Source organism: Myodes glareolus, chromosome 6 (genome assembly GCF_982192425.1).
Source record: "Myodes glareolus chromosome 6, mMyoGla1.1, whole genome shotgun sequence".
NCBI lineage: Eukaryota > Metazoa > Chordata > Mammalia > Rodentia > Cricetidae > Myodes > Myodes glareolus.
Window position 1 is genome coordinate 39704325 of NC_142031.1, and position 27135 is coordinate 39731459.

Below are 27135 nucleotides of genomic sequence, written 5' to 3' on the forward strand. Positions count from 1 at the left end.
GCGCTTGTTAGGTTTATAGGCAGGCTTTAGCCTGAGGGCGGCACGCCCCAAAAACAGAATGTGATTGGCTGAACTCCCCTATCATCTCCCCTTTTTTTTCTAAAATAAGACAGAACCAAACCAAATACAACTATATACAATAGAAGCAAATAATAAACATAAAGTTACAAACAACAAACAATGTTAAGCAAGAAACATATAACAAAAGTTCTGCTAAATAATGTAGATGGTAACTACAACTATCTAATCTTCAACTCCATCAAAGATCTGAGAAGGAAAATAATTTTACTCAAGCAGCCCGGAAGTACAAGCGGGAAACTTCCGAAATGTGCAACAAGAGGAAGAGACAACTGAATACCTGGGCAATCACTCAAAGTCTCGTATGCAATGTGAGTCAACCAACTTTGGCTAAGGCCTGATGTAACTGACATGCCATTTTTCAAAGGCAAGAAACCTTTTAGGACTCTCTCACCCTGTCTTGGCAAGATAAGACAATCCTGCTTTTATTCATTTACAGATATTCTGTAATTCTGTCAGTGGTTGAGGTATGGGCTTTTTCTTTGCCCAAAGGCCAGTTCTGCCAGGAAGAAGACAAGCTCCATGTGGAGTGTCTTTGGTGCTCAACGTTCTCTCGGGAGTAGAGCGGTGATGTCAGGAGCGATTGTGTCTCACTACTATAGAACTATGAGTTAGATTAAAGGCCATTTTCCACAGCTCTTCGAAGAGGTTGAAGATTATACTATCTGTACTAAGTATGATCTCTATGCACCTAAATAACCTGATTAGCCTAAATATAAATATAATAAACATACATGACTATTGATTTCTATCTATCTAACTTGAAGACTAAGAGAATGAACAACGGTGCAATAAGTAAGGACAATGACCTCCAAATGCAAACAATGTACATAAATATCTTAATCAGAGGTAGGCATGTAAATATATGTATATATATTAATACAAATAGAGGTAGAAGCATACTCACATACAATATTCAATATATCAATGTACAAAAATCAACACTGATACAATTTTCTAAAACCAGTAACTCACAAATACCAATATATTATTATTATTCCAATCAAGTTACATAAATATCTTAATCAAAGGTATGTAAATATATGTATATATATATATATCAATACAAATAGAGGTAGAAACATACTCACATACAATATTCAATATATCAATGTACAAAAATCAACACCAATACAATTTTCTAAAAACAATAACTCACAAATACCAATATATTATTATCCCATCACCAATCAACCCCCCCTTTTTTATATAAACACCCCTGAGTTTATAAAATACCTCCCCCATTCCCTCATCCCTATATCAATTATAACCAACCCCTAAATGATGTCCCTAAACCTGAGGGCAAACTCTACTGGGAGAGGGGACATTGTCCTCTAAAATTGCTTCCAGCTGTCACGGGGGTGATGTTTCTCTTGGGGGGGGGTCCTGTGAAAATAATTGATGGTAAAATTCCCATATAAACACTTGGTGTGAGAGAGTTGTAAATAGTCTCTGAATAAGTTGGGGAGGTCTGGCCAGAGTGTTGTCAAATATTGTGCATCATCCGGAGCTGTTTTGTGTAGCTGGTACCAAAAAACAGGTCTAAAAAATAGCGCTATCAACATTATGACGTCATAGTAACCAGGTGGAGTTGGTGTTGTGGGGCCCCATCTTCATCCTAGAAGCTTTAAAGATTACTGCAGGAAAATTTATTGTTTGTTATAGGAAAGTTAAACATTATCTACGAAGACATATACAGACATATATATATATATATATATATATATATTAATAAAGATAGAAACAGATGTGGGGAAAGGCAAAGAAAATTTATCAATTATAGTTATTCTGTCCCGTATCTTGGCTCTTGACATGAGACAGAAACTCTGGGATATCTCTTATCAACAGGCTTGGAAATGAAGAGGGACTGAGCCATTGTCCAACTCCAAAACCAGCTCTACATATTTATAAATAAAGGCACATTAGTACATATTAAAAAATAGTAATACTTACCTAAGCTATTTGGATTCATTGTTGATCCTCTTTTGGTCATAGGTGGTTTCTATATTCAATTATCCAGGGTCCCTTGGATCCTTTGAAAATGAGTCTTCTCCTGTGGAGACAAGAAGAGAGCCCTGCCCCCAACCTTTATATTTCTCTTACCTTTGGTGTGATTATTATCCTTGTAAGCGAGTTATCATTTATCTCTTCCAAGAGGCTTCTCCTCTTCAAACCGAACCTTTATTAATTTTGATGGAATCCACAATTTTTCCTCTCATGTGGAAACAAGAGCAAAACCCCTTCCCCAACGCAGCACATCTCCTGGCTTCCACTGTGAGGTCAGCACATCCTTGAAATAAATTGGTTGATTTAATTCAGCAGACTTTTCCAATATCCATTGTCCCCTTCTCATTAGCGTTGAGAAAATTCAAGGTTAATAAAGCATTATGTAACCTATTCCTGGGGGTATTTTCCACCCCTTTCTGTTTGTTCAACGTATCTTTTATAGTTTGATTTGATTTTTCTATAACTGCTTGACCTGTAGGATTGTGTGGTATACCCGTAACATGCTTAATATTATAATAAGCAAAAAAATTGTTTCATTTTCCTAGGAACATAAGCTGGACCATTATCCGTCTTTATCTGTGTAGGTATACCCATGATGGCCATAACTTCTAATAAATGAGTGATTACTGAATCAGCTTTTTCTGAGCTTAAAGCAGTTGCCTATTGGAAACCTGAGTATGTGTCAATGGTGTGATGTACATATTTTAATTTGCCAAATTCTGGAAAGTGAAACACATCCATCTGCCAAATTTCATTCCTTTTAATACCCTTTGGATTAGTCCCTGCAGGCAATGGTGTTTGTTATAAAAGGAGCAAGTAGGGCATTTCTTTACAATCTCCTTAGCTTGTTGCCATGTAATAGAAAACTTTTTTCAAGCCTTTGCTGTTGACATGATGTTTTTTTTATGAAATTCAGATGCCTGCAGCACACTATCAATCAATAAGTGATTAATATCTGCACTACCTTGTGCTAGAGGACCTGGCAGACCCATATGGGATCGGATGTGTAGTGAGGGGCTGCGGGCAGTCCTGCTTTTCATCCTGCCCAGCTCCTGCACGGCTAGTTTAGTCCCAGAAATAACAACACACAAATTGTATTCTTTTAAACACTGCCTGGCCCATTACCTCTAGAGAGTTAGTTACTGGCTAACTCTCACATCTTGATATTAACCCATTTCTAATAATCTGTAGCACCACGAGGTGGTGGCTTACCAGAAAAGATTCAGCATGTCTGACCTGGTGGCTGGCTCCATGGCTTCTGGCTCATAGCCCTCTTCCCAGCATTTTGTTTTGTTTACTCCACCTACCTAATTTTCTGTCCTATCAAGGGGCCAAGGCAGTCTCTTTATTGACCAATGAAAATAACACAATAGACAGATAACCCTCCTCCATCATTGATGTGTGTTATATACATAGGGCAAAGCCTATTCCTGATCATGTCTTGTACCTGGATAAGCAATGAGGTCAGTTCTGTTTCATCAGGTATAAATTCAGCAGTTTCAATATGCAAGATAACTCTTTCGGCATATTGTGAGTCAGTAATTATATTAAGAGGTTCTTTAAAATCCCTAAGCACCATAAAAATGGCATATAATTCTGCCTTCTGGACAGAATCATAAGGACTTTGTTCCACTTTACTCAATTCTTCTAATTTGTAACCTGCTTTCCCTGATTTATTAGCATCAGTATAAAATGTACGGGCTCCGGTTATTGGAGCATCACGGACAATTTGAGGAAGGATCCAAGAAGTTCTTCTTATAAAATTAAGTCTCTTGCTTTTTGGGTAATTGTTATTGATTTCTCCCAAAAAATTAGCACAAGCTCTTTGCCATGGTTCATTGTTTTCCCACAACTTTTTTATCTCATCAGCAGTGAAAGGCACTATAATTTCTGCTGGGTCTATACCTGCTAATTGATGAAGTCTCAATTTTCCTTTTATTATCAATTCAGAGACTTTTTCCACATAAGTTTTTAATTTTTTACTTGGTTTGTGTGGCAAAAAGATCCATTCCAAGATAATATCATCTCTTTGCATCAAAATTCCTGTAGGAGAAATTCTGGAAGGCAATATAACAAGAATACAACTAAGCTTTGGATTTACCCTGTCCACATGAGCCTCCTGTAATTTTTCTTCAACCATTGTCAGTTCTTTTTCTGCTTCAGCTGTTAATTCTCTGGGACTGTTTAAGTCTTTATCAACACCCAAGGTTTTGTTTAAATGAATTATTAGATCAGGTGTTATCCCAACAGCTGGTCGTAGGCTGGAGATGTCTCCTAATAATCTTTGAAAGTCATTAAGAGTTCGTAACCGGTCTCTCCTGATTTGTGCCTTTTGTGTCTTAATTCTTTGTAAACCTATTTTATAACCTAAATAATTAACAGAATCTCCTCTCTGAATTTTTTTCAGGAGCAATTTGCTATCCCCATTTAAGTAACACTATTTTTACTTCTTCAAACAGCCTTTCTAAGGTATCTTTGTTTTGATCAGAGATCAGGATATCATCCATATAGTGGAATATTATGGACTTAGGAAATTGTTTGCATATAATTTTTAATGGTTGGCTTACAAAATATTGGCACAGGGTGGGAGAGTTTAACATTCCCTGTGGGAGGATGGTCCATTGGTCCTCCTTGCAGGCTGAGAGTTATTATAAGTAGGCACTGTGAAGGCAAACTTTTCTCTATCTTTTTCTTGTAAAGGTATAGTGAAGAAACAATCTTTCAGATCAATAACTATAAGAGGCAATCCCTTTGGTAACAGGGAGGGCAGAGGAATTCCAGATTGCAGAGGGCCCATTGGTTGAATAACCTTGTTGATAGCTCTAAGATCTGTCACCATTCTCCATCTACCAGATTTTTTCTTAACAACAAATACAGGAGAATTCCAAGGGCTGGTAGATTCTTCTATATGTCCAGCATCTAATTGCTCTTGTACCAGCTGTTCTAAAGCCTGTAACTTTTCCTCAGCTAAAGGCCATTGTTTAGTCCATATTGGTTTCTCAGTCAACCATTTTAGAGGCATGCTGTTGGTACCTCTGAAGGGCCATCAATTGTGTTGTGTTCTTGTATAGTTCTAATGGCTGGTTTCCGCCATCTGTAATATCTTGTAGTATTTTCCTCAGGAATATAGGCTCTAGAAGCAGCAGGAATATTAATTTGGATATTCCATTGCTGCAATAGGTCACGGCCCCATAAATTCACTGCAATATTGGCTACATATGGCCTTAGTTTTCCTATTTGTCCATCTGGACCTATACAATTGACCCATCTCGTGCTTTGTCTTACTTGAGATAGAGTTCCAATTCCTAGGAACTGAATATCTACCTCCTGAAGAGGCCAATGTGGATGCCAAGATTCTGGAGTAATGATACTTACATCCGCACCTGTGTCCAGTAAGCCAGTAATAAATTTGCCATTTACACACACTCTTAGCTTTGATCTTTGTTCATTTATAGAAGTCTGCCAGAATATTCGTTTACTTTGTCCTGTTAGATTTCTTGATTCATTCACCACATTTAACTCATCCTTCAGGCTGTTATTGCTTTTAACAGCAGGCATGGGGCATTCTAATTTCCCTGAAGAGGCATGTTCTCTGCAGTGATCGGAAATGACTGGACCACATTTGCCATGGGGGCCTTCGAGAGGCCCCCTATTGAGTTTCCCGATGGCAACGGGTTGCCCTATTTATCTCTTGTTGACCTACAGTCATTCATCCAATGCCTGCCCTTTCTACATCTCCTACATAAACCTGAAGGCTGAGTCCTCCTATTCCTGTTATTCCTAGAAGAGGCATTATTCCTGGAATTCCATTGTCTGCAGTCCCTTTTCATGTGTCCCATTTTGCCACAATGAAAGCATTTTGTAATCTGATGTCTCCTTTTACCTTTGGAAATTGCTTCTTGCACCCATGTTTCATTGCCATAATCAAATGTATCAACATTCATTGTATGTAAAACCCATTCATCCAAAGGTGCTGATCTGATCTTTAAAGGCCCCAGGATCCTTTTGCATTTTACGTTGGCATTCTCATAAGCCAAAGACTCAATTACTATATTTCTTGCTTCTGGATCAGGTATCCCTATTTGTACAGCCTTAGTTAGTCTTTGTAAAAAGTCACTAAAGGGTTCTCTCTGACCATGTTTTACCCTGATATATGATTCTACTCTCTGACCTGAGTCTTGAACCCTGTCCCAGGCCCTTAGAGCTGCTGTGGCACATATGGATAAAATGTTTTCATCATAAAGAGCTTGTTCCTGAGGATCAGAGTAAAGTCCTTCCCCTAGAATTTGATCTAGAGAAACCTCAATTCCTTTCGCTGATTCTTGTTGTTGTAAAAGTCTGGCCTCTTGCTTGAATAGGCATTTGAAATGCCATAAAGATCTGTTCTCCAGGACAGCTGAGGTGAGCTGGTTCCAATCTTGAGGGGTTGCCCTGCTGCTGAGAGCCCAGGATTTTAACATCTCTCTAACAAAGGACGAATGTAGTCCATAATTCACAATTGACTGTTTAAATCCTTTCAGATCACTCATACGTATAGGCTCCCATGTATGTTCTTTAATGACCTTAGGGTTTTTGGAGCCAGTTATCTTTTCTGATGTTATTACTGGAAAGGCAGGTATAATTCTGTGTAGACTCAGAGTTTTTGGAGGTAAATGTTGCCTTTCGATCTTTTGCTCCTGTTCATCAGAGTCTATGATTTCCTCAATCTTATTAAATCTGCTCACCATTGCCTTCTGTAAATCCTGAATCTCCTGTCCAGTATTATGCTCAAAAGCCTTCATTAACGATTCTAAGGTATGGAGCTTGTCCATCAGAGACACCATTTCCTCCCTGGACACTATCACCTTCATTGATAATTCTAAGGCGTGGAGCTTGTCTGTTAGAGATACCATATCCTCCTTGGACATAATCCTCATGGCATGTACCGTGCCTTCCTGTATGGAAATCCTGTCAATTAATCTATCATACCCTTTTGATAAAGTCCAATTTTCACATTCAATGGTTTTAATTCTCTCAACTAATGTTTCAGCTCTTACAGTCATGGACTCTAAGTTACGAGTCATTTTGGTTGTCCCCTCCTCCAGAGCAGTCTCCCTTCTAAAGAAGCAATATCAGACTGTACCTTCTTGATATTTTGGTCAGTCGACCGAGTCATATCAGACAAAGATCTAGTCTCCTCCTTGAAATCTCCAAACTCTTTTTTGAGGAGGTTGGTGTCAGTCTGAATTGTCCTTAAGGTTTTAATCTCTGCCCTCAGCATTGTATAATCAATCTGTAAGGACTGAATCATCCTTATAAAATATCCAAACACCAGAAAAGCGACAAGCCCCAGAAATAACCAAGTAAGAGGAATATCAGAAACCTCATGGAGGCTATCCTCCATGGCGCAATTAAAAAGGCCATTGAATTTTTGGATAGTAATATTTTCTGACATGTTCAATCAAAAGAAATTGTATTTATTTATTTGTTTTCAACTGAAAAGAAAAATCTTACCTGTAATGACCCTTGCCTGCCAGTAAGTGGCGGGGGCGCACCTGAATCCACGTGGCAATGGCACCGACCCAGAAAGATTCTGAAATATATATAAACTCAAATCCAGAGGTTACTTTCAGGCTAGCAGCGCAAGCCAAACTCAGCCGGGGCTGCAGGGAATACACTGCCCGAGTGGGGGTAGAGCTGCCGCTTGCCCAAGTTCCGTGGCTTTTGCAGAAGCCAGAAAGTCCCTGGCCCGATTCTATTGAACGGAGCTGGGATCCAGTGCAGGCTTTACTGTAAAGGCCGCCAGGTGCTGTGTGCGCTCAGGTTGCTAGGCCCGCACCACGAGGTGGGAAAAAGGGCCCACGTTTGGGCGCCAAATGAAGCCGCAGGGCAACTGGTAATGAAAAGTCCCCAGACTATCTTGATACAAAATATACAGCTTTAATAAACAGAAGTAAGACTTACAAAAGCTTACACCAGAATCCAAACGATCCGTCCTGACGCAGGAGCCAGGTAAAAAAGGGGCTAGGTTTATAGGCAGGCTTTAGCCTGAGGGTGGCACGCCCCAAAAACAGAATGTGATTGGCTGAACTCCCCTATCAGGCCAGGCATGCATCAGGGGTGTCCCTGAGTGGAGGCCTAATTGAAATGCCATTGAATGATGCTGTGAAGCCTGGATTGCCTTGGAAGATGTTAAAAATGCCAGAGCTGTGGGATACCTGTTGAGGAGAGCTGCTAACAGGGAGTGGAACCAGCCCAAGAGAAAGACGTGTAGTGCGGCAAACAAAACTGAACTGAGTTGGAGATCTGAAGAATGTTTTGACATCAGATATAAAAATACGGAGTTTGGAGATTGCCCAGCTGGTTTTTGGTTTTGCTTTTGTCCAATATTTCCTCACTACGCTCCCTTCCCTGAGTTTTGGAATAGTAATGTATATCCTGTGCCATTCATTATATTTTGAAGGTATGTGATCTGCTTTTTTAATTTGATTTTTTCAGGGGGATTACAGTTAAGAGATTGCCATGCATCTCAGAAGAGATTTTGGAATTTAACACAAGTTGAGACTGTTATAGACTATGGGGACTTCCAAATTTGAAGTTGAACTGAATGCATTTTTTTTTTTTTGCATTATGATATGGCTATAAGTCTTTGAGGGCCAGGGAGTAGAATGTGGTAGTTTGAAAGAAAATGGCCGCTAAAGGGAGTGGCACTATTAGGAGGTGTGACCTTGTTGGAGGAAGAAGGTAACTGTGGGGCAGGCTTTGAGAATTCCTATGCTGCGAATACCACTCAGTGTCAATCAACTTCCTGTTGCCTGTGAGTCAAGATGTAAGAATCTCAGCTCCAGCACCACTGTCATAATGCTCCCCATCCTGATGATAATGGACTGAACCTCTGAAACTGAAAGGGAGCCCCCTCAAATAAATGTTTTCATTTGTAAAAGTTACTGTGGTCATTGTGTCTCTTTGCAGCAATAAAAACAAAATACAGTGCCCAAGAGTGGTACAGCTGGATTGAGGTAGATCTATTTTCAGTTTTCTGAGGAACCGCCACACTCGTTTCTGTAGTGGCTGTGCAAGTTTGCACCCCCACCAACAGGTGAGTGAGTGTTCCCCTCATCCTCACCAACTTGTTCTATTGATCTTGGCCATTCTGAGTGGTATAAGATGAACTGGTTTTTCATTTTTTATAAATTAACTAAGTTATTTTTTTGAATAATCTTCTCTGTTTTACATACCTATCCCAGTCCCCCACCTTACTCCACCCCACCTCCCCATCCACTCCTCAGAAAGGGTAAGGCTTCCCATGGGAAGTCAACAAAGTCTGGCACATCACTTTGAGGCAGGACTAAGGCCCTCCCCTCTATATTTAGGCTGAGAAAGGTAGCCCTTCAAAAAGAATGGGCTCCAAAAAGCCAGTTCAAGCACTAAGGATAAATCCTGGTTATACTGCCAGTGGCCACAAAGACTGCCCCAAACATACATAGTTTGGTCCTATGCAGATTCCCCTGCTGTTAATCTAGTCAGTGAGTTCCCAATTGTAATTATTCAGCCAAAAATAAGGTTGCTCTTCCGGGTTCTAGAGCCATGATGTGCAGACAAGCCCTCAGGCAGAAGGGCCCTGCGTGACCCACGTGCACGCATGTGTGGTTACATCCACGTGTGACTCGGCTAAGCCCTTGCATGTATGTGTGAGCCCTGTCATCTGAGTGTGATGTAGTCACACCAACCCCCTGTGTGCATGTGCTAGGCAGTTTTTTAAAAAAATTTTATTTATTTATTTATTATGTATACAATGTTCTGTCTGCATGTGACCCTGAAGGCCAGAAGTTGGCACCAGATCTTATTAGAGATGGTTGTGAGCCACCATATGGTTGCTGGGAATTGAACTCAGGACCTCTGATAGAACAGTCAGTGCTCTTAACAACTGAGCCATCTCTCCAGCCCTAGGCAGGTTTTAAAAGCTGGATACGCCATCTTCCTCTCTCTCTCTCTCTCTCTCTGCACAGTGATTCTCCAGGCTTGTACACGCTCCCTCTAAATAAATTCCTAAATGGGTTTGCTGTGTGTTTTGTGGTTTCTTCTCACCCGCACCAGGTAATTTCACCAATAGCTCAGGTCAACTGTTTCTGTGGCTGTCTTCATCATGGTTTTGACTCATATTATTGTTCCTCTTTCTCTTTGACTGGGCTCCAGAAGCTCAGCCTGTGGAGACCCAGAAATGAGCCTATTTCCATGTTGACCAAAGGTCAGAGAGTTGTAATTTACTTCTATTCCTGCAAGGTTATTGTGTGTCTACCTCAAACAAAGGTCCCACCTAGATTTAGGTCAGAGAGTTCTGCTCTCTCAAGGTCATTGTCTACAGGTGTGGCTAACAGCCAGACCTAGTACTCCAGAAATAGAAAAGTAGATATGCTTCTACCTCAAACAAAAGTCTAAGGATCCAACTTAGACTTTAAGGTAGATTCCACCCAGGGAGTGATTTGCCTACAGAATGTTTTGTTTGGTGTGAGCATGACTTGTTTTGTTCTAGCAACAGAATGTTTAACTAGGGCTGTAGCCCATGACCTCCAACTGGTCTGTTCATTTCCTTGTATCCTGTTAATGCAGTTTTTTTTTTGTCTTACTCCTACATTTTGGGGTCAGGGGTATTTTAAGCAGTTGGAAATTAAACACAGGAGAATTTCAGTACTCACTGGAATTCCCTACCAATACTATTCTATGTTTCTGTGTTTTATTATCTTCATTTGCATCTTTATATTCTTTACTATATTTCTAAATCCCTACGCCCCTACCCTGGCGAGAGGTATTTTAGCCAAGGCTGGTCCCCGACATCAACCCAGTGCTTAGCTGTGAATCTCTACATGTGCTTCCATCAGTTGCTGGATGAAGGTTTTATGATGACAATTAAGGTAGTCTAAGATGAATTTTCAAAGTAGTTTTGAATTTCTCTGATGACTAAGGATGGTGAATATTTCTTTACATGCTTCCCAGTCATTTATATTTCTTCTTTTGAGAATTCTGTTTAGATCTGTATCCCATTTTTTAACTGGGTTGTTTTCGTGATATCCAGTTTTTTTTAGTTCTTTATATGTTTCTAGATATCAGCCCTCTATGGCATGTGTAGTTGCTATTTTGTCTGAATGATGGTGTCCTTTGCCATACAGAATCTTCTCATGAGGTTCCACTTAATGCTTTGTTGGTCTGGTGCTGTTCAGAAGGTCTTTCCCAGTGCCAATGAGTTTAAGGCTGCTCCCCTACCCTCTCTTCTATCAGGTTTTATGTTGAGGCCTTTGATCCATATGGAGTTGAGTTTTGTGCAGGGTGATAAGTATGGATCTGTATTGATTCTTCTACTTGTAGACATCCAGTTTGACCGGCACCATTCCTTTAAGAAGCTGTCTTTTTTTTTCTAGTGTGTGGTTTGATCCATAGGGATAGATTTCTTCTAGAAAGAGATGACAGAGAAAGATGGACAAAGACAGGAGATGTAGCTAAATGATCATATAGGGAAGGCATAGATAGGGTAGGAAGGTGAAGCTGCTAGAGAGGGCAGGAACCAGGGCTGGAACCTTGCAAAAAACAGGTCAATACAAAGAACTTGCTTAATGTGTACATATGGCTTCATGACACTAGGTGGCGCTGCATACCAGCCCATTGATAATGGTCACGCCCACTGGTTTTCTTTTCAAAAGTCAAGTGGAGTCCACGTGAACTGGGCTTCCCGCCAAGGCTTCACAGCAGGGGAGAAACTGCTGGAGAGCTGTGACCGGCCTCACCTTCACTAGCGAATTAGAGCAGAGGTAGGCTGGGGCTTTCATTCTTTGCTCTCAAAGGATCTAGCCCTGTGGTTCTCAACCTTGTGGTGACCCCCAACCATAAAATTCATTGCAACTTTATAATCGTAATTTTGCTACTGTTATGAATCGTAACATAAATATCTAATATGCAGGGTATCTGATATGCAACCGGTGTGGAAGGGCCGTTTGACACCCAAGGGGTCGCGACCCACAGGTTGAGTAAAGCTAGATAAATGACTAACAGAATCCTGAGTCAGGAGGCAGCCTGAAGGATAGTGAGGCCCAGACCACCAGCCCCAACCAGTTTTCAGTTTTGTCCAAGGTGAAGTCAAATCCCTTGTGTCCACCAGCACCTCCCTGCGTCGCTTAGCTCCCACCAGCACCTCCCCCACACTTAGTTCCCACCAGCACCTCCCCCACACTTAGCTCCCACCAGCACCTCCCCCACACTTAGCTCCCACCAGCACCTCCCCCACACTTAGCTCCCACCTGCACCTCCTCCACACTTAGCTCCCACCTGCACCTCCCCCACACTTAGCGTCCACCAGCACCTCCCCCACACTTAGCTCCCACCAGCACCTCCCCCACACTTAGCGTCCACCAGCACCTCCCCCACACTTAGTTCCCACCAGCACCTCCCCCACACTTAGCTCCCATCAGCACCTCCCCCACACTTAGCTCCCACCAGCACCTCCTCCACACTTAGCTCCCACCAGCACCTCCTCCACACTTAGCTCCCACCAGCACCTCCCTGCCTCGCTTAGCTCCCACCAGCACCTCCCCCACACTTAGCTCCCACCAGCACCTCCCCCACACTTAGCTCCCACCAGCACCTCCCCCACACTTAGCTCCCACCTGCACCTCCTCCACACTTAGCTCCCACCAGCACCTCCCCCACACTTAGCTCCCACCTGCACCTCCTCCACACTTAGCTCCCACCTGCACCTCCCCCACACTTAGCGTCCACCAGCACCTCCCCCACACTTAGCTCCCACCAGCACCTCCCCCACACTTAGCTCCCGGGCCCTTACAGTTTCTTCCATCCGCAGTCACATATTGATTTTTAAGTATGAGTTAAGGGACTCCTGTTAATATTCCCTGGGGACTTCCGCTGCCCTTTACCCTGACATTGATCTCAGGTTGGCCTGCGAAGTTTCAGCCCCCACCCAGGTCATACCGAGCCTGCACTTGTGATTTTGGTTTCGGTAGGGTAACGTGAGCCGTGCCATGCTAAGCGTGGACCAAGTATATCCTGTTGTGAGTTGTCAGGCTGCGTCCTGATTTTCATTTCCTCTTCCCAGCATGAGAAGCCCACTCTGCGTGAACTTACTTCCAGTCTTCTGCTTCCTACTGACCACCCCGCGGCCTCAGCTCAGACTTGCTGGGCGTGGAATTTTGTCCCATGGTTAATGACCTCCAGCAGCCATAAGGCCTGACCCTGCGTCCAAAAGTTTGTATAAAGAGAAAAAAAAAAAAAGAGGGGTAGGGAAAGGGCCCAGCTGGCAAAGCGTTGCTGTGTAAGCGTGAGGCTGGAATTCAGATCCCAGAACCCATGGAATGCCGGATGTGCGGTCCCAGTGCAGGGAAGCAGACAGAGGTCCCCAGAGCAAGCTGGCAGGCTGGACTAACCAGTATTGGTGAGTTCTGGGATCGACTGAGAGATCCCGCCTCAAGGGCTAAGGTAGAGAAAGATCAAGGAAGACTCTTAATATCAATCTTGGGTGTACATGTGCACTGATATACATGCGAACACCCCCCCACACACACACACACACCCCACACCCACACACACCAGTCGGCCTTAATCTTGCTTGCCGCAACTTCACGTGTGAGAGAGACAGGAAAGAAAAAGCAAGGCAGGAACTGGGCAATGCACAGGCAGGTCGTTTGTCTTCTGAAGTCAGAGTTCCTGTGGGTGGTCCAGCTTTACCACCTGCGTGGAATTTTCCCAGATGCCAGCACTCTCATTACAGTACCTTTCATTCATTCCAACCCTCCCCCTTGCAATGGAAACTCTGGTCCAGTGGGTCTCAACTGGGCTTTTGCAGCCTGTCACAGGGACTTGGCTCTCAGAGGAGACTGATGCTGGTCATCTGGCAGAGCAGGGCAGAAGCCCAGGGCGGTATCTTTGAGAGCCCTATGGGCACTAGATACAGCCAGTCTGTCTGGAATTGTGGGTAGAGCCCCAGGCGTTTTGTTTGCACAACCGGCATTAACAATGGAACGGCCTGGCCCATCAGGAGAGACAGCCAGAGCCATAGAAGAGATGATCCAGCAGAGAGGCCTCCGCCCAGTGTAATGTCCACCGTCGAGGTCTGTGAAAATCAAGTCATCATCAGTGCAATTTCAGTTCCTGGAAATGAAAACATGGGTGCATTTTCCATGGACAGATCACATAGGGCTTGTATTCTGCTTCTGCCAAAGCAATGCCAACTGGAGGGAAATGGACTCTTGGGTCAGATGGGCATGGAAGGCCCTGGAAGCCGCTGAAATGGCAATTCTGTGGATACACTGACTTTGCACTGTGGCTTCTGAGACTAATATTCCAACAATATTTTCCTCTTTGCTCACGGTCAGTTCCATCCATGTGTTGATGGGAGGTTTTGACTTTTCAGTGTGTGGTGGCGGGTCAGCTCTGGGCTCCTGGGACATAGGTTGTTCCACTAAGGACGTTACTGATTATTTCCTTAGAGACCCCCAAAATAAAAAAAAAATCCAAATAAATCTTCTAACTCACACTGACGTGAAGGACACTTACAATCTGTCACCTTTAACAGTGTTTAAGACTGGACAACAAAGACGACAGCTCTCTGTCTGCGGGAAGCTGGGACACGGACAGACAGGAACAGGGCTGGGATTTCAGCTGCCCTGGAACCACCACTGAAGCCTGGTCTTCTGGAAGAGGGTGGGGAGTGAACCCAGGAGGGGGGAGCGGGGGGGGGGATCTGAACCTGGGGGAGAGTCAGTTTGAAGTGTTTCAGACTGAGGTGGCCCAAGAGCAGCAGACCACGGAAAGTGACTCTGGGGATAATCCAAAAATAACAAAGCAGATACACTAATGAGTATGGTGTCAAGTTGTTTAGAGGCAACACTGGGACATCTGATCAGCTCATGGATGGACAGACGGCCTGCACCTTCCACACAAGTCATGCCAGGCTCCTCTGCACAGACTTAGAAGGTTTGTGAAGCTGGAAGTCTGTCAGATGCTTCGTCCGTCCTTGTCAGCAGAGCAGGGAGTTAGCTGGATGCCTCTTGACCTCCCTTCAGCTGACCTCTTGAGATCACAGAATACATAATGTTCTCCAATGGAGGATATGTGATATACATTGGTCACAGGCAGAAGTGGGGAAAGAAAACCCATTGATAGGATATTCGATCTAACAAAAACTCTTCTGTGTGAGTCCAAACTCTTGGTGTAGGTTTCAATCTTTAATCTTGATTATTGGTTCATATGCGCGCGCGCGTGCATGTGTGCGTGTGTGTGTGGTGTGTGTGTGTGTGTGTGTGTCTGCATGTGGACTGGTAAAAGATAAACTATGAACTGTGGCTCCCCAAAATGTGTTGAGACAATTTCAAATGTGATGGTAATGGTGTTGGGAGTAGGTGGCATCGGAAGGTGTTGCGGGAAGGAGTATTTGGGTATTGAAGCAACATTGTCCTCTTTCATTTCTGATGCTGGGATGAAATATCCTGACCAAAAGCAATGAAGCAGGGAAGGCTGGAGGGGCGCGCCTTGCTCTTCCAGAGACTGAAATGCAGTTCCCAGCGCCATTGTTGGACCATTCACAGCCGTTCACAGCCGTATGTAACTCCAGCTCCAGGGGATCCAACACCTTCCTCTGGCCTATGTGGTCACCTCCAATCATCTTCACTTACCTCTCCCCGCACAGACATACACCCATACACATAACTAAAAAATAAAAGAAGCTGGGCGGTCGTGGCACACTCCTTTAATCCCAGCACTTGGGAGACAGAGGCAGGCAGACCTCTGTGAGTTGGACGCCAACCTGGTCTACAAAGCGAGTTCCAGAACAGCTAGGGAAACAGAGAAACCCTGTCTTGAAAAATAAACTAAAATAAAAAAGTGACATTTTCCCTCCCCCACCACACAAATACACCCACAGGCATGTAGACAGTCCTGAGACTCTCTTCCCCGTGACTCCAGGTTGACAATTAGAGCAGCTGACCAGGAAATCAGCTATCTATCCCCTTGCCTTCAGACTCTTGTGTGTGTAAGCCCAGTAGTCTACCTTGCCACAGTGAACCAAGCAGACTAGGAGAGTGTGTGCGTGCAGGTGTTAACCGCACCTTGCCTTTTATTGAGCCGCACACTGGAGGAGCAGGAAAATACTGTGTCCTCCATTACTGTAAAGAGACAACTGCCTAACTTAAAATGACAAACCTGTCCTAAAGACTCCCAAGCTTATTCGAGTAAACAAGGAATGTTCCCCATATAGGTAGACAGATGTGTGTTACAGCTAAATTATAAATTTTCATTTCTAAATCTTTTTTAAGAAGTTCATTACAGCCAGGCAGTGGTGGCAAACAGCCAGGCAATGGGAGGCAGAGGCAGGCCATCTCTGTGAGTTTGAGGCCAGCCTGGTCTACAGAGTGAGTTCCGGGAAAGCCAGGTTGGTTACAGAGAAACCCTGTCTTGAAAAACCAAAACCCAAAAACAAACAAAACACACACACACACACACACACACACACACACACACACACACACACACACAAAGGAAGCTCATTTCAACGGCCTGGAATAGGAATAGGAAACAGCTTCCAGCTCAGGAAGTCGGCTTCGTTTCTGTTGCTGTAGTCAACACCCCGGGAATCCCAGGTCACACAGTCCACATCAGGGAAGTCAATGCCTACAAGAACTGTTAGGCTCTGAAAAGCCAGGTGCATAACCTGTTTTGCAAACTTAAGCAATAAAATGTTTCCCCAAAATGTATGGCTGTGTGTCCAGCTTCGAAACAAGTCAGTTGAGCTTTAATGCCTTCTTCTAATACGTTACTTACATTACCAGGGCAATTATAGATGAAAAATGTGTGCACATTGTTTGTAGAGCACATCAGTCCCCTTGAGCTAGGATTCTAGGCTTGCGCTCTTCCTTGTGTATGATCTTAGACCATTACTGTCCATCTTTAAATTCCACCCAAAGATGTGGAGACAAGTACTGAGGCTGGGTTGCAGCTCAGATGGAAGGTGTGCTTGTCTAACATTTATGACCCCAGCACCCCAGAAATCAGGGATGGTACACAACTGCCGACCTAGCATTTGGGAGCCAGGTGTAGGAGCTTCAGAAGTTTAAGATCATCCTTGGCTGTAACACCCGATTCTGTGTTACCCTCTTGGTGCAGTTTGTGTGCCACTGTACTGTACGCAAGTTGGGCAAGGGCCTGGAGATTGAAAGAACACACAAGAGACTTGGGTCATTCGAAAGGAGATCAGCTGAATGCCGTTTATTCAACTTTGGGGAAATCCTTATATACCTAGCTGTTGCACAAGGAGTCCCCCCCACCAGGTAGGTGGGAAATTGCCACACCAAAGATGAAGTAAACAATGCCCTACAGCTAATCACCAGGTAGGGCAGAGGGAGCACAGGAACAAACAGAATGTATTAGCTGGCTGACCAGAAACTGTCCTCAAGATGCACCCCAGGAGTAGGGTCAGACCCAGGCCCTACAGGTCCCCCTTTTATATAAATTATATGACTAGGCCTATCTAAGGTGGCATTGGACATCAGGCAATACCCCTTACCCGTTATGGGAAAGTGTTCAGTTCAAAACACATTTCCTGTCTTAGGTTGGGGCGGCCCCCCAAAAAACCTTTCCCGTCATTGACTCACTAGTCACCCATCACCAAGTTCAGCCAGATTCGTGTCGAAAGATTCTCCAGGGCAATAGCTAAGAGGACTTGCCACGTGGCAGCATTGACCTGAGCTTGCCTTTGGCTCTGGCACCATGAAACCATGAAGATGATGCTCCAGCACATATAAGCACTCCTTAAGGAGGCTGAGCCTGCTCAATCCTTAGTAAGTCTGCCCAAATTGGAGCCCTTTAAGTTAAAGTCTCAGCACTGGTGGAAGGAACCCTGGTATAGTTAGCTAGAATAACATCAATAGCCAATTTGTAATTTGTGCACTCCAGGGTCCGTGAATAACAGCAATAAGCCTTACTGAAACCTAGCAGAGGTCATAAACCACAACCAAATCATTTGTAAATTTAGCTCAATTTTAATGGCCAAGGCATTTGCAACATGCCCTGAAAGGGTATCCATTGTGCTAGCAGAAGCAACTGACTGACTAATGGAAAATCCAGCAGCATTAGCCGCTCTGGCGGGCACAGCAATGGCTGCCAAAATCATGGGATGGGTGGATAGGTAGAGAAACAGTCCTCAGTACTCAGACCATCACAGCCAGCTCCTCAGGATCCCAGCAACTCTTCAGTTGACAAGCCAGAGTCTATTTGATCTCTTGGCTCTGTTCTGTCTTCAGGCATCTGGACAGGAAAATCCGCAGCACACACCAGATGCTCAGGTATCCATATTGGGCTGTCAGCATCCTGCAGAAAAACACAAACAGCTCTTCTTCCCCACACCAGTATAGGATCTGGTGCCATCTGCTAGATTCTTCCATTTAACATAAGACATTCCGGAAGAATCTGGCTGCCAATGTCGATCAGCAGAGGTATGAGATTGAGCATCAACAGTCAAAAAAGTATAAAATAAAAGATAAATGGTTTCTGGGGGTGGAACCATATTTCCCCTTTTCTGTTTTATGCAAATAAGCTTTGAGCATACAATGCACTCACTCCACTATAGCTTGTCCTTGAGGATTATAGTGTATTCTTGTTTTATGAGAAATAGAGAACTCAGAGCAAAATTTAGCAAAGTCAGTGCTGGTGTAGGCTGGCCCATTATCAGTTTTTACAGTTTTTGGAACTCCCATATAGGTAAAAGTCTGGAGACAGTGACTTCTAACATCCCATAATTTTTCTCCTGTATGAGCTGGGGCAAAAATAAGATGAGAATATATATCCACGGTTATGTGAACATATTGCATGCGCCCAAAAGAAGGAACATGGGTAACATCCATTTGCCATAAATGATTAGGAGCAAGCCCACGAGATTTAACTCCCAAATGGGGAACAGTTAAAAGTTCTGTACACAGAGAGCATTTTTTAACAATATCAGTAGCTTGTTCTTGAGAAGTCTTAAAATGAAATCTTAAAGACCCAGCATTGAGATGAAAACGATTATGAGCTTTTTCTGCAGCTTCCTAAGATTCTTGACTCACTGCACAAATTTGACGAGTAAGCTGATCAGCCAATGCATTACCCTCGCTCGAGGGACCAGGAAGGTCAGTATGAGCCCGCAAATGCCCTATGTAAATGGGAACAGATTGGGTCCAAAGCAAAGTTTGAATAGACAATAACTGCATCTGAACTCAAAATACAGAGGCAATATAAGCTGCAGTTTCCAAAGGTGCAAGAATTTTGCTTATATACTGACTGTCAGTAAAAAGGTTAAATGGAATATCAGCATACTTCTCTAAGGCCATTTGTACAGCAATCAATTCAGCCACCTGAGCAGATTTAGCATTAACAGGCTGAATATCAAAATCAGGACGGGAGGCTACCACAGCTTTCCTGGTAGAAGACCCATCAGTAAACACATTCCACGCCCCTGCCAGAGGCTGCAAAGAAATAACTTTAGGAAAACATACTGGATGATTTTTGAAAAAGGTGACCAACTTATCAGAAGGATAATGATTATCAAACTTGCAGGGATTAGTGCATAAAAACACGGTCCAATCTTCAGTAAAATTTTGTAGCCAAGTTATTTCTGTCTGGGTATATGGTGCAATAACCTTATCAGGTAACATTCCAAAGGTTTGTAAACTAAGTTTATACCCTTTCTGAATAACATGTAGCACAGCTGATGGGTACGAGATAACAATTTTTACAGCTGACACATGTTCATGTACCCACAGGATAGGTCCTTGCTGCTAGAAAACTCCAGTAGGACAATCTGAGAGAGAAAAACTATCAATAGCAGCAGTTGACTATAGTCAATATAATGAATATAAGCAGAGGCAAGCTTTTCTTCAATTAAAGTAATACATTGCGTTGCCTGAGGTGTCAACTCATGAAAGGAAGTTGGGTCTGGATTCCCCTGCAGAATGTCAAAAAGTGGTTTTAAGACTCCAGTAGGAATTCCCAGACTGGGCCAGACCCAATTGAGGTCTCCAAGCAGTTTTTGAAAATTATTCAAAGTCTGTAGTTTATCTAAGTGAAGAGTAACTTTCTGTGGTTTTACTCCTGTCTATAATAGCTGATGTATTGAAAACTATTGTTGTACCTTTTCAGAAGCGATCATCAACCCAGCATGTGCTAGGCATTCTTTCAAGTCAGCAAAAGCCTCAAGGACTATCTATGAGTCCTGTCCAGCTAATAGAATGTCATCAATATAATGAATTATATACAGTTGAGAATATTTATACCTTATTGGGGCAATAATCCGTGCCACAAACATTTGGCAAATGATAGGACTATTGGTCATGCCCTGGGGCAATGTTACCCATTGGTAGCGCCTGTATGGTTCTTTGAAATTTATAGACAGTACACTGAAAGCAAATTTATCAGTCTTTTGGATGCAAAGGAATGGTGAAAAAACAATCCTTCAGGTCAATAACTAAAAGATGGTATCCTGCAGAAATACCCACAGGCTGAGGCAACCCAGGTTGAGTTGTCCCCATAATTTCCATACAATCATTTACTGCTCTAAGATCTTACAGCAGCCTCCATTTACCAGACTTTTTCTTAATAACAAAGATAGGAGTATTCCAGAGATAAGTGGATGGCATTATGCATCCTGCCTCTAGCTGTTCCTGCATCAGTGTATGAGCAGCCTGTAATTTTTCCTTACTTAGGGGCCATTGCTCTATCCATACAGGTTTTTCAGTTTTCCATTTTATGGGAATGCTTTCTGGATGCTCTGCAATGGCCCCTAAGAAAAATGCCCTAACCCTGCATACTGTCCAGGTAACTGTTGTATTATTTTCTTGTCTGCTAAAATCTGCACATCTCCCTGCAGATTTTTGCCCAAGCCCCAACCAGGGACAAAGTTCTGGTTTGTTAGCATGTGTTGCACAAGTTAAGTGGTCAGAACTGCTCCCATAGCTTGCAAAACATCTCTTCCCCACAAATTAAGAGGAAGGTGTTTCAGGAAAAATGGTTTAAAAATGCCCTTATGGCCTTCTTCATCCTCCCAATCGAAATATTGAGTACTACACTCTGGAGAATTGGCCATTTCTATCCCCTGTAATGTCATGGAGGCTGGCTGTAGAGGCCAGGCTACAGGCCAGTGTTTTTTAGCAATCACAGAAGAATCAGCCCCTGTATCTGGAAGGCCTTGGAACTTTTTCCCATTGATTGTTAATATAAGCGAGGGGCGGTTCTCTAAACTAGAGACCCAAAAAGCTCCAGGGAATCCTGCGGAGCCAAATCCCTTGTCCCCTCATTCTTGTTTAAAGAATGGATTAGTAGAGCAAAACATGGACAAAAGCATTAGTTGAGCTATTCTCGCTCCTTGAGGGATGGCAAGGACTCCCATACCAGCTTCAATCATAATTTTAATTTCTCCAGTATAATCACAGTCTATGAGTCCTGGTAAAATTTTAATTCCTTTAAGTGCAGAACTACTTCTACCCAAAACTACACCTACTGAACCCTCTGGAATAGGTCCAAATATTCCAGTCCCCAAGGCCTGCACACCCATTTGTGGGGGTCAATACTGCCCAGACGGAGGTGCAGAGGTCTAGTCCTGCACTTCCTGAGGTGCCTCGAACAAGGTCGTAGACAGTGAGGTGTTTCTTTGAGGAATGAATCCGTTGGGAACACCTGGTTCGCTCATGGCCCCGTACACTTGTGTTTTGGGGGCCCGGGGCAGGCCCCTCCTCCCGTTTCCCAACACAAGATGAGATTTTCTTGACTGTCGGTCTTAGAGTGGCAGTCATTAGCCCAATGATCCCCCTTTTGACATTTTGGGCAAACACCTGGATTTCCCCTGAGCTGATTAACTGCCCCTTTACCCGCAGGGCAGTTCCTTTTGATGTGTTCTGACCTTTCGCATTGAAAACAATTTCTTGATCTAGTTCCACCTTGACCCTCCATAAGGGCAGAAACAATTACCTGACTCATCATGTGAGTGCCAATGTCCCTGCATAACCGGATAAAATCATCTTAATTTCCATTTCTATGGGGGTGTAAAGCCTCTTGACAGTATTTGTTAGCATTTTCAAAGGCCAATTATTTTATGACCGGCATAGCTGAGTCCACATCCCCAAAAATGCGACTTCCCACCTGTAGCAGGTGATCAATGAACTCAGAATAAGGTTCTGAAGGTTCTGAAAACTGTTCTCCTGCTCCTTTGTTAGAAAGTTTTCCAAGTTTAATGACCACGGCAACTATCTGAGCATAAATCACAGGATTATATGCAATCTGTGCTGCTAAGCAAGCATACTGTCCTTCACCAGTTAGCATGTCAAGGTTATGCTGGGGGAAACTCACAGTGGCATTATTCCATGTGGTATTTCTGCAATTTTTCTGTATTTCACCTCTCCATAACAAATAATCTCCCATAGAAAGACAAGCCCTGCAAAGCTGCATCCAGTCACTGGTTGTAAGGCTGAGTTCTTCAAAAGATTCCAATAAAGCCACAGTGAAGGGAGCATGAGTTCCATAGGCCATAACTGCTTCTTTTAAAACTGCTTTATATTCTTAAAGGCCAGGAGTTAAGCTGCCTGATCCTCTGTTCTTGTGGATCAATAATTTCCACAACAGGATAAATCTGCCTTTCTCTACTTAGATTATTTAGTCTGTTTTGGATCTCTCGTATTTCTGCCTCTAAGTCTATAGGGGCAGAAGCAATAGTACAAGGACTTGAAGTGGCAAGGAATGTTTTTTGCAGCGGAGGTCTCATAGAGACATCTCTGTTTGCTTCCTTCCTTTCCTCTTTTTCTAACTTCTTTTTTACCAGTGCGATCTCCTTTTCTAAAATTTCTTCTTCCTCTTCTATATCCCTTCTAATACTTTTAACCTCCCCCTCCTCAAAGCTCTTAATAGAACTCACAGATTCTACCTCCTGAATCTCCTCAAGGGTTTTGTTCAAATTCTCTAATTGCTCTTTTACTTTTACATCATCACTGAGAAGAACATCTCTAACTAGGCGCCAAAGTGAAAATATCGCTATGGGGAATTCTTCTGATCCTCACTCTTTCACTGCTTTTTGAAGGTCAGCCTTTACCTGCTCCCAATCAGTAACATTAAAGCCCCCTGCATGTAGAAACCAGGGACTAACTCTAAAACCTTCTTAATGATCTCTTGTGCTGTCTCAACTTTAATACTGGTGCCTTGTTTCTCCAAAAGAACTAACAACTGGCCTGTTAACTGGCCCCTTAACACTGGAACAGAATTACTTGCACCCATAACCAATACACCCTCACCACTCAATTTCTTACCTGCTGGCCAGCCTTCCGAGGGCAACCTCTCAGGGATCCCTACTTCCCGATCTTGCTGATGGACCTCCAACTGTTGTAGTTCCTGATGATCCCAGCGGTGCCTCCAATTGCAACACCCGATTCTGTGTTACCCTCTCGGTACAGTTCGTGTGCCACTGTACCGATCATGAGTCATTCGCACGAGTTGGGCAAGGGCCTGGAGATTGAAAGAACACACAAGAGACCTGGGTCATTCGAAAGGCGATCAGCCAAATGCCGTTTATTCAACTTTGGGGAAATCCTTATATACCTAGCTGCTGCACAATGATCCCCCCCCCCCACGCAGGTGGGAAATTGCTACACCAAAGATGGAGTAAACAATGCCCTACAGCTAATCACCAGGCAGGGCAGAGGGAGCTCAGGAACAAACAGAATGTTTTAGCTGTCTGACCAGAAACTGTCCTCAAGATGCACCCCAGGAGCAGAGGCAGACCTGGACCCTACACTTGGTTACACAGAGGCCAGCTTGGGCTACATGAAACCAGGTCCCGAATGCCTGAGATAAGCAAAGCGTTATTATGGAGGCCTTGGAGGGAATAAAAAAGAGTCAGCGTAGAGAGGGTGGCTTAGTTACAGATGACCACAGGGAGTCTCAGCTCCTTACAGGTAACAGCGGTCTCTTCCCACTCCAAATGTTCAGACTAATAAAATACCTTTTTGCTTTGGTTTGCAGGAACAAGCACACACTGCACACATGTGGAAGCCAGAGGACAACTTGCAGGAGTAGATTCTGTGCTTTTGCTATTTGCGATTCTTCGGGTTTGGGGGCATGCACCTTGTCTCGCTGAGCCATCCTGCTGGTCCTGATAGGATCTTTTGCACTGAGTAACAGGCAGTGTGAAGCTGCCTTTTCTTTGGCCACTGTCCTTACTCAGCCTTAACCGCCACTCCCTGCACACAGCGATTTCGCCTATCCGTCTGGTCATATGACAGTTTGTTTGTTCAGGATGCCTCCTTCCCACTCAGGAAGCTAATATTTTAAATGGACTTGTCATTAATGCCAGCTTTTATTGGAACTGAGTTTCTTCAATACGCTGAATACAACCCAGATAACAAGACTAAGTAGCAATAGATTGCTGCTTTGGGACATCCTGGTTTTTAGTGTACAGTAGGTCTCTCCATACAGAATTCCACTTCCTGTGGTTTTCAGAGCTCTGTGAATGGCTATGGTAAGAAAGTATTAAGTAGAAAATTTCAGAAAATAAATAATTCATACATTTTAAGTAATTTTGTATTATATTACTACAATTGCTCTATTTTATTATTAATTGTTGTTAATCATCTTTAAAAACATAGTTATTTGTATTTTATGTTAATGGGTGTTTTGCCTGCATGTTTGTTAAGTGCGCCACCCCATCTCCCAACAGCTGCACCACAGTCCCCACCCATCTCCCAACAATGGCATCCCATCCCCTACCCATCTTTAGGCATTCATTCCAAGGTTCTTGGATAGTACTGAACCTTAGCTGTGGAGGCCCCAAAAAAGTAAGCCCATTTCCATGTTGACCAAAGGTCAGAGGGTTGGAACTTACCTCTATTCCTGCAAGGTTATTGTATTTCTACCTCAAACAAAGGTCTTACCTAGATTCAGGTCAGAGAGTTCTGCTCTCAAGGTTATTGTCAACAGGTGTGGCTAATCGCCAGACCTTGTATTTGTATTTCAGGAATGGTGAAGCTGATGTGTTTCTACCTCAAACAAAAGTCTAAGGCTCAAACTGAGGTTCCTTTAAGGAGATAATGTTGGATTCCACCCAGGAGTAGTTTGCCTACAGAATGTTTTGGTCTAGGGTGTGAGTGTGACTTGGTGACTGTTTTGTCCTAGCAACGGAATGTTTAAGTATGGATGTAGCCTGCTACCTTCAACTGGTCTATTCATTTCTTTGTATCATGTTAATGCAGTTTTTTTTAAATCTTACTCTTCAACCTCTTGAGTTCAGGGTATTTTAAACAGCTGGAAATTAAATGCATGCGGGTGATTTCAGTATTCACTGGCAGTCCCTCTGAATACTATTCTATGTTTCTCTGTTTTATTATTTTTATTCACATCTTCATATTCTTTACTAATATTTCTAAGTCACCACACCCATACCCTGGTGAGTGGTATTTTTGTTGAGGCTGGCGTAATGGTCTGTCCTGTCCCTTTAAGAGACAAGCCCTGCCTACTCCCTCCCATGTTCACCACTGAGGCAGGCAGATCTTCCTCTTCCAGTCTGAGCCCTTTCCTTTCCAACTCTCTCCAAATGAGGTAGCTGCTGCTGTGGCTCCTCTCCTCTCCCCCCTTCCCCCTCTCTGTTCCTTTCCTTGTCCCCCTTCTCCCTCTCCCCTTCCCTTCCATAACCCACTAAATAAATATCCAAACTCACTCTGCATGGTGTTCCTCCCTACCTGGGATGGCTGCCTTTGTGACCTGCGGCATAGTCTCATGGCCCGCTGCTCACTGCTTCCACTTGGGGGACCTGTAGCATTTTATTTAAACCATTACATTGGTGCTTGTGACCCGGCCAGGCTCTCCATGTTCCCTCCTGCTCGTTTGCGGGCCGGCTGAGGACACATGGAACCCTGGGCTCTGGAACCAGGTTTCTTTACAACAGCTCTGCATTCCATCTGCCTGAACGCCAACCTCCATGTACATCAGTAGCTTTGGTGGTGAGTTTTCCCCTTCCAGCCCCCAACCACAGCATTCACTGCTACGGCTGAGTCCTTCACTGATATTCATCTCTGATTGCTTTCCATAGCTAAAAATGTGACCGGATAACCCAGGTTTGGTTCTCCTGCACTAGCACCACACAGTGCATTCGATTTGGGGTCCCAGAGTCCTTCAGATATTTCTTTCTCCTTTCCTTTCCTTTCCTTTCCTTTCCTTTCCTTTCCTTTCCTTTCCTTTCCTTTCCTTTCCTTTCCTTTCTCCTTTCCTTTCTCCTTTCTTTCCTTTCTCCTTTCTTTCCTTTCTCCTTTCTTTCCTTTCTCCTTTCCTTTCTCCTTTCCTTTCTCCTTTCCTTTCTCCTTTCCTTTCTCCTTTCCTTTCCTTTCCTTTCCTTTCCTTTTCTTTTCTTTTCTCTTCTGTGAGAGACTGCTCAGAGTGGCCTCTAGCCTCTCTGGCTTCTGAGTCACAAAGACCGGAGCCAGTCAGGCTTTAACACCCCGCCTATAGAGCGAGGACGCTCTTCTATAGGCCCTGTGGTGTTTGCCACTGTTTTACACCCCGCCTATAGAGCGAGGACGCTCTTCTATAGGCCCTGTGGTGTTTGCCACTGTTTTACACCCCGCCTATAGAGCGAGGACGCTCTTCTATAGGCCCTGTGGTGTTTGCCACTGTTTTACACCCCGCCTATAGAGCGAGGACGCTCTTCTATAGGCCCTGTGGTGTTTGCCACTGTTTTACACCCCACCTATAGAGCGAGGACGCTCTTCTATAGGCCCTGTGGTGTTTGCCACTGTTTTACACCCCACCTATAGAGCGAGGACGCTCTTCTATAGGCCCTGTGGTGTTTGCCACTGTTTTACACCCCGCCTATAGAGCGAGGACGCTCTTCTATAGGCCCTGTGGTGTTTGCCACTGTTTTACACCCCACCTATAGAGCGAGGACGCTCTTCTATAGGCCCTGTGGTGTTTGCCACTGTTTTACACCCCACCTATATAGAGAGGACGCTCTTCTATTGGCCCTGTGTGTGTGTGTGTGTGTGTGTTTTGTGGGTTTTCACATTTTCA

The 27135-nt window shown here is 43.7% G+C and overlaps 1 long non-coding RNA gene across 1 annotated transcript; it reads right to left on the reverse strand.

Moving 5' to 3' along the window:
- Positions 1-17298: 17298 nt before the first annotated feature.
- LOC148121716 (uncharacterized) lies at positions 17299-25685 on the reverse strand. Its single transcript, XR_015738097.1, has 2 exons — positions 23388-25685; positions 17299-18429 (listed from the first exon to the last, which is right to left on the reverse strand). It is a non-coding gene; the product is annotated as an uncharacterized LOC148121716 (long non-coding RNA).
- Positions 25686-27135: the final 1450 nt, after the last annotated feature.